Below are 10,000 nucleotides of genomic sequence, written 5' to 3' on the forward strand. Positions count from 1 at the left end.
CTATGAAAATTCATTCCCAAACCTGTAAATGTCTTTTTCCCAAAAATTGTAGTATTACACTTACTGTGTTCACGAAATACTTCTACATCTAAAAACGGAAGACGGGATTTCACTTCCCTTTCAAGGGTAAACTTAATATTTAGGTGATCGAATTAACGAATTCCAAAAATGAAGATTAACTTTATTTATATTGGTCATTATTTGTTATACAGACCCTGAAGATGCATTCTGCTGAATGCGAAACGCCTCGGAATAAGTTGCAATATTTCGCCATGTTTGTTCCTGCAACCCTGTGCATCTTATCACTTTGGCTAACTCGCCTGCTTTCTCCGTTCACACACACACACACAAACACCACACACACACACACACAATATATATATATATATATATATATAATATATATATATATATATATATATATATATATATATATATATATATATATATATATATATATATATATATATATATATATATATATATATATATATATATATATATATATATATACTGGTAACTTGTGGGATATGTGGGGTATCTCTTTCTGTCTGTGTGCGTATATATATGTTTATAATGTATATATATATATATATATATATATATATATATATATATATATATATATATATATATGTATGATATATATATATATATATATATATATATATATATATATATATATATATATATATATATATATATATATATATATATATATACATACATATATATATATATATATATATATATATATATATATATATATATATATATATATATATATATATATATATATATGTTTATAATGTATATATATATTATATATATATATATATATATAGAGAGAGAGAGAGAGAGAGAGAGAGAGAGAGAGAGAGAGAACGAACATAAATAGGATATCACATATCCCACATTTACCTGTCCTCTTACCCCCTACCAGGACAACCGTCCAGTGACATTCTCTCTCTCTCCTCTCTCTCTCTCTCTCTCTCTCTCTCTCTTTCCAAAATATGAAACCACATGTAATATGTATCACAATATCCCCCCAGGGTGCAAAGGCACTCCTGCTCAGAGCCATTTTGTCTCGTCCTTTTACAGATATTTACGGTCGGATTATATTGACGAGTTAGATCTAAACCTTCGTTCACTGAAAAACTAATTCTAAACTGGAATAAATATATTCTATTGGCAAAATATGGCTTTAAATATCAGATTTATCGCAATTATCAATTCATATTTCCTGATACACATAAATATATATTCACTATAATCCGAAACATTACGAAAATGGACGAAATGATGAGAATTCAACGAGATTTCAATATGGTCGTCAATTTCCCTCTCTTTATTCAATTGTTTACGCTTTACGTTTTCATCGGTCGGCCAATATTTTTATTTTTAATGTTGCGACGTTGTAACTGAATATTTTTTTTAATTAACTCGTATCCTGTCATTTGCGTTTATTGTCTGTCGTTGCAATTTTTCTAGTGTTTTATCAAGTTTCTCTCTCTCTTTTTTTTTTTTTTTTTTTTTTTTTTTTGCCTTCATATACTGGGAAGGTTTTTGTAATGGCCAAAAGTCCATTTAATAAGTTTCTGCTAATAAACTTTTAATCGTCCATTTGCATTTATTGTTTGTCGTTGCAATTTTTCTAGTGTTTTATCAAATCCCCCCCTCTTACTCTTTTTTTTTTTTTTTTTTTTACTTCATATACTGGGAAGATTTTCGTAATGGTTAAGGTGCACTTATTAAGTTTTTGTTAATAAACTTTTAATAGTCCATTACCATTTATTGTTTGCTGTTGCAATTTATCTACTATTTTATCAAATTTCCCCGATTTTTTTTAAATAGCTACATATACATATTTTAACACATCTTTATCTACCTAATCCGTTTTTTAATTTATTTTTTCTTTCTGTATTTCCCTTTAGCACGTCTTACTTCTTGCTGATGAACGCCATATTCTTTGGAAGCTTGAATTTCTGGCCAATGGCCCATAAGGTGGACTTGTTCCATATGAGTAGTGTCATCTTCTGAATAATAATAATAATAATAATAATAATAATAATAATAATAATAATAATAATAATAATAATAATAATTTAGTAGGGAAAAACTCTCTATCGCGAGAGTATATATAATGTTCTAAAGGGTCCACAATAATACAAAGCGTTAAGAGTCCATGTATAAGCTTTACGCTTTGTATTATTGTGGACCCTTTAGAAAAAAAAATAAACAAAAATAAAGAATAATAATAATAATAATTAAATAATAATAATAATAATAATAATAATAATAATAATAATAATAATAATAATAATAATAATAATAATAATAATAAAAATAATAATAATAATAATAAGAGAAAGGATTTTCGTAATGACCAGGATTCACTAACTGTGTTTTGACTTCAGTTATTGGACAAATTTGTTAGTAGATTTTCCCCAGTAAACCAATATCATACAAAATGTATAATTTCTCTACTACTTAGCCTTTAAAAGTCATTCAGAAACTTCTTTACATTCTCTCTCTCTCTCTCTCTCTCTCTCTCTCTCTCTCTCACACATATTTCCTTGTCTATACTAGTATATACGATATAGATTCTCTCTCATTTCATGAGTTTATACTACGTATTTACGATATAGACTCTCTCTCTCTCTCTCTCTCTCTCTTCTGTATAGGAGATCAATTGCAGAACAGGTTGATTTTACAACAAAATCAAACCCATAGAGAGAGAGGATGGTAGAAATCTATATCGTCTGTAAGTGTACCAATTCAATAAGTGATTTAAACTCGGAGAGAGAGAGAGAGAGAGAGAGAGAGAGAGAGAGAGAGAGAGAGAGAGAGAGGATGGCTGTAAAATCATCATGTTCTTTAAATGTTTCTCCTAAACTGAAGGAAAAGAGAGAGAGAGAGAGAGAAAGAGAGAGAGAGAGAGAGAGAGAGGATAACGGAAGTCTACACTTAATGCAAGAGCAGGAGTATCCATTTAATAATGACCTAGACGTAGGGAAGAGAGAGAGAGAGAGAGAGAGAGAGAGAGAGAGAGAGAGAGAGAGAGAGAGAGAGAGAGAGGAACCTCTTTCCATACATCAAACGGATATTTGACACCTTTCAGAAGACCTACTTCTATATTAGTAGTTTTTTTTTTTTATATCTTCGGGAGACTAGACGGCATTACAAAGGCGACCTGAAAATAAAAGTGTCCTTTTCCTTGTGAGAAGAAAAGGTCCTTTTTACAGAAATGGAAAGAAGATGGTGTTCTATACAGCGCATACACAGGCATATTATATGCATACATGTATATATGAACCGTATCATTCAGGTCACAAGCATTTTTGCCGTATTTGCAAGGAAATATGCCGATTTCTATGATTGAGACTTTTTTTTCGTTCTAATATCCACTCTTCGTAGGGTTCCCTTCTATATATATATATATATATATATATATATATATATATATATATATATATATATATATATATATATATATGTATGTATGTATTAACATAAATAGGATGGAGAAAAGCCAACGTAGCATCATACATGTATTTTCTAAATTTTCGAGACTTTGGGTATCATCATCAGGGCTGTAAAATATACAAAATATACAAATTAAAAAAGACTCAGTATTAATATTAATAAAAATGGAATAACATAAAAGTTAAATATAATAATTTAAAACATGAACTAAAAGAAAATTATACATAAAAAAATTAAAAAGTGAAGAATGCTTAAGTTAGTACCTATCTCTATGGAGTTTAAAAACTGAGTGACGTTGTCTGGTTTGGAAACCAGACAACGTCACTCAGTTTTTTAAACTCCATAGAGATAGGTACTAACTTAAGCATTCTTCACTTTTTTAATTTTTTATTTATAATTTTTTTAGTTCATGTTTTAAATTATTATATTTAACTTTTATGTTATTCCATTTTTACTAACATTAATACTGAGTCTTTTTTAATTTTTTATATTTTGTTATATTTTACAGCCCCGATGATGAGACCCAAAGCTCGAAAATTTTGAATACATGTATGATGCTACGCTGGCTTTTCTCCATCCTATTTATATTAAATCTACGGTTCCAGTGCCCCAACCTTCCTGTATATATATATTTTATAATATTATATATAATATATATATATATAATTATAATATATATATAGAGAATAATATAAATATAGTAATATATTAAATAAAATATATATAATATATATATATCTATATATAGATATATATAATATAATATATAATATATAATATACGTAAACATACAATATATATACCAATATACAATATAGATATATATTATATATATCTATATATATCTATATATATATATATATATTATATATATATATAGTATATACGTATATATATATATATATCTATATATATATATATATATATATATATACGTATATATATATATGTATATCTATGATGTAGGTGTATGTATGGTATAACATACATTTATATGCATATGCATAAACAATTTACATATATGTAAAATATATATATATATATATATATATATATATATAATATTAATACAGTGGTATTATTATACATGCATATATAATATAACCATATATATATGACATATTATATACATGTACATATAGATATATGATGCATGCAATAAAAGTATATATATACTATTTATATACATATATATATATATATATATATATATATATATATATATATATATATATATAGATATATATATATATATATATATATATATATATATATATATAGTATATGTATGTATGTATGTACGTATGTATGTAAACGTTATGGAAGCCTACGATTAGTAAATATTAGAGCAAAATATAAAAATCCCTACCAGACACAATTATCAACATTTTTCCTTGCAAGTACACCACTGTACGTGTTTGTGACGCAAACAAGACGGCTCATTTGGCAAGAGTTGGCATTAGCATGCAAATAGGCAATCTCTGAAAGGGAGAAAACCACTTGATGCGTCTGGATCACGGGAGAAAGAGAGAGAGAGTGAGAGAGATTCTTTTGTTTTTATGCGAGTGTCATCTTCAGGATTGCAGACATGAATATTACTATGCCTGCAACCACAGAAAACAGAAAACACACTCACACACACACACACACACTACACCCACACAGAGAGAGAGAGAGAGAGAGAGAGAGAGAAGAGAGAGAATTATTTTGTCTTTAGACGAATGACATCTTCAGGATTGCAGACCTTTATATCATGATAATCCCAGGAAATGAGAGAGAGAGAGAGAGAGAGAGAGAGAGAGAGAGATAGAGAGAGACCATACCTTACAGACCTTACATCTTGTTCGGGTTGCCCCAGGTCCCTCAGTGTGAGTTACCTCTAATGTCTACCAGAGAGTTGCCAGTACATCTTCCGGTATATTTTGCATCTTCCAATCTTGGATGGTCTTGGATGCAGCTTAGATATTTGTCGAGCTTATTCTTAAACACATCTACGCTCACTCCTGATATATTCCTCAGATGAGCTGGCAACGCATTGAATAGACGCTGCATTATCGATGCTGGTGCATAGTGGATTAATATCCTGTTTGTGCTTTTTCCTTATTTTTTTTCCCCTGGTATAGTTTGGGCACTATTAATCTACCTCTGCTTGCTCTTTCTGATATTTTTAGCTCCATGATGTTTTCGGCTATTCCTTCTATCTGTTTCCATGCCTGAATTACCATGTAGCGTTCTCTTCTCCTTTCTAGACTATAAAATTTTAATTTTAAGGATTGTAGTCTTTCCCAGTAGTCAAGGTCCTTAACTTCTTCTATTCTAGACTGTAAAAGGACCTTTGGTACACTCTCCTATTTTGGTGCAATATCATTTTGATAGTGGGGTGGGGTACCATATCATATTACAATATTCAAGTGGACTACGAACATATGTTTTATAAAGCATAATCCTGTGTTCAGCTTTTCTTGTTTTGAAGTGCCGTAACAACATTCCCATTTTTGCTTCACATTTTCCCAATAGAATTGCTATTTGATCATTGCATAACATGTTCCTATTCATCATCACACCAAGGTCTTTAACTGCTTCCCTATTTGTGATTGTCTCATTATTAGGTCCCCTATATGCATATAGTTTTCCTTCTCTGTCTCCATAATTTATTGATTCAAATTTATCAGAGTTAAATACCATCCTATTTACGTCTGGCTAATCATATACTTCGTTAAGGTCTCTTTGTAGCGCGTTCCTATCTTCATCACAAGTAATTTCGCTACTTATTCTTTTGTCATCGGCGAAACTACTCACTACCGAGTCCTTAACATTACTGTCTATGTCTGCAATCACAATAACAAACAGTAATGCAGCTAACACCGTACCTTGTGGCACACCGGATATTACCTTAGCTTCATCCGATTTCTCATCGTTTGCAATAGCTATCTGTTTTCTGTTGTGTAAAAATTCTTTTAACCATCTTCGTACTTTGTCCTCTATGTTATGTTTTCTCATTTTCTTCGGTAATATATTATGATCTACCTTGTCAAAAGCTTTTGCAAAGTCTAGACAAACCACATCTGCTTCATTTCCGCTTTTCATATTTTTGTTTATGTTCTCACGGTGGACTAACAGTAGGGTTGTGTACTTTTTCCGGGTACGAAACCATGTTGTCCTATAATTACTTGCCTCTAGTCTTGATCCACTTTTGAAAAGGGGGTTAATATATGCTAATTTGTGCTCATCATAAATCTTGCCTGTATCTACACTTTGTCTTAATAATATTGCAAGTGGCTTTGCGATAGAATGGGCTACTTTCTTTAACAAAATAGCAGGGACACCATCAGGCCCTGGTGCAGCTCCACTTTTAATTTCATTAATAGCCTGCACAATATCAGAGAGAGAGAGAGAGAGAGAGAGAGAGAGAGAGAGAGAGAGAAATAGTTCTCTGTTTTATCCTAATGTAATTTTTAGAATACTCGGGTTCCACAATAATCCATGGAAGTGAGAAGAGAGAGAGAGAGAGTTCTGCTTTATCCTAATATAATTTTTAGAATACTCGAGTTTCACGATAATCCATGGAAGTGAAGAGAAGAGAGAGAGAGAGAGAGAGAGAGAGAGAGAGAGAGAGAGACCTAAAATTCACAAATGAATGGATTGGACCCCAAACCTGAACTTTAAAGCTGGTGTGTAACAGATAAAAATGGAAGAGAAGAGAAAGATTTATTGGAAAAAATTCGAGTGCCTACAAGTTTCCGTAAAATATATTCCGTGTTTTTTTATATATATCTCCTCTGATGCGCCTATACTTTTTTTTGTAAATGGATGAGGATGAAATCTCTCGTATCTGTCGACGAATCCAGTCTCCTTCCTCTCAAAAATATGGCAAAATGTTTTTGGCGAAAAAAAACAAAATATATATATGAAGAGTAAAAAGATAAAAATGTGAGTAAATTAATGAGAAGCAAGAAGTGTATACCACTTTAAATTTCAGTTTCAGGATTCGTGAACATTTATTTTATAAAACTTAATCATTTTAAAAGACGCGGAATACATGTCTTAAAAGAGTAGCATTATAGGATTGTCTCCTTAAGGCATAGCAAGAAATAATTAATACGTCAACAGAAATTCTGCCTCAGGTTAAGAATATCTCAATAACTATGGTTTCAAAAGACGACTGACCCACTTTACCACAGGTGAATAATTCAATCGAATCCAAGTGATTATCTCCCCTTGATTATTTTTAAAAAGTGGAGATTATTAGCTTTGTAACTTGAATTCATTTATACCTAAACTTTTAAGGAACATATATACTCAAGTTTCATGTTGGTTGAACCTGTGGGCTTGTTCCATTTGAGCAGGATTCATGTTCTAAATTAATAAAAATAATAATAATAATAATAATAATAATAATAATAATAATAATAATAATAATAATAATAATAATAATAATAATAATAATAATAATTCCAAGAATGAAATTTTATAAAGTATATTTTCACGAGTATTGAAATTGAAATTTAAGTATAAGAAAAAAACCTTTAATTATTTTCATTTTATGTTTTAAGTAGCGATCATATGTATAACATTTCTAAATCTGTATTTTCTATACATTGCCAAAAATCAGTATTTATAAAGTATATTTCCATGACTATTGAAGCTTAAATATAAATTGGTAATGAGAATAAAAAGCAAGCTAGACAATTACGACACATGCAGAACAGTAAGTCACATCTTTTGCTAAGAAAATTTAAATTTATAAACTATATTGCCACGAGTATTGAAACGGAAATATAAATTGGCAAATGAAAATAAAAAGCTAACTGGAGATTTAAGACGAGAAAAACGAAAAAAAAAAATAAAAAAGGATTAGTTGGACAGAAATACAATCAGCTAAAAGAGGAAGGAATCGTGGAGTCATTGACTGAGGTCCCTAGATCCCTTGAGGGCCAATAAATAATGGTTTAGGGGACAGATGGAACCTCTCACAGCATCTCCTTTCAGGCTGGGAAGGTTCCACAGAGATACCTCTTTCCGTGAGGGTAGTCTAGTAGATTGGCAGACTATTTTGGGTTTGGTTGCTTTGATCATGTTTTGTGTTTTATAATTTGATGCAGAAAATAAAATGTAAGAGATTTATGTGTATGAATGTATGTATGCATGTATTATGTATCTGTGTATGCATAGATAGATATATAGATTACCAGATGTGTGTGTGTGTGGACAAGGGCACTTAAAAATTTTTCTGCTTCCAAACTGTATGTGTGTGTATTTATATATATATATATATATATATATATATATATATATATATATATATATATATATATATATGTATATATATATATACATATATATATATATATATATATATATATATATATATATATGTATATATATATATAGTGTATATACATACATGTATGTATATATGATATATATATATATATATATATATATATATATATATATATATATACGTATACACGTATATATATACACTATATAGTCCATTCGAGCTACAAATGTCCTTTAATATCAAATTCTCTCTACCTCGGAATTGATATATTTTTTTCATATATGTACCGAGGGGGAATTTTTAGTTGATAATAATTTCGTACCCCCATGGGATCGAACCACCGTCCAGTAGGACGGGGAACGAAATCAGGATCGGACAGTGACGCTACCGAAACGGCTACCAAGAGAGGCTAAAGGTTTATATCGATTCTGACCATTTCAAATCAACGCCGATCTCGTTGTATTTGTAATTAGGATCGATATGGAACCCAATCCACCATGCTAGCTGATTCGAGCGTTTGACCCACACAGCCTTATTATGAATATTTATCACATCACCGTGATTCATATAAATCATTCGAGCTACAAATGTCCTTTAATATCTAATTCGCTCTACCTCGGAATTGATATATTTTTTTCATATATGTACCGAGGGGGAATTTTTAGTTAATAATTTCGTACCCCATGGGATCGAAATTATTATCAACTAAAAAAATTCCCCCTCGGTACATATATGAAAAAAATATATCACTTCCGAGGTAGAGCGAATTAGATATTAAAGGACATTTGTAGCTCGAATGATTTATATGAATCACGGTGATGTGATAAATATTCATTTTACACTATATAGTATATACTATACATATATCCGTACATACACGTGTGATATCAAATATTTCCCTTCCATATGAATATTCTCCGCAACAAACCTGAACAAACATATATACAAATCCATAAACAGCACATACCTGAACCCACCACCACCATGGCTCCTCAATAAAGCATACCCAGCGCAGGGGGTGGGGGACGCCCCAAAAGTCGAAAAGAATCTTGCAAGCATGAAAGCGAAAGATAAACCCACCCAGGAATTTATTTACGATGCCAGGGAGGTTTTTCCCTGTGGCAGTTTTGGGACAACATTTTTTGTGTTGTTTTACTCCCCAATAAAATGGTCCGAAGCCACTTTTGTCGTTTCTCGACTACGTGAAGGCGCTTTCCAACTCGCCTCTCG

Source organism: Macrobrachium nipponense, chromosome 33, assembly GCF_015104395.2.
Source record: "Macrobrachium nipponense isolate FS-2020 chromosome 33, ASM1510439v2, whole genome shotgun sequence".
Taxonomy (NCBI): Eukaryota; Metazoa; Arthropoda; class Malacostraca; order Decapoda; family Palaemonidae; genus Macrobrachium; species Macrobrachium nipponense.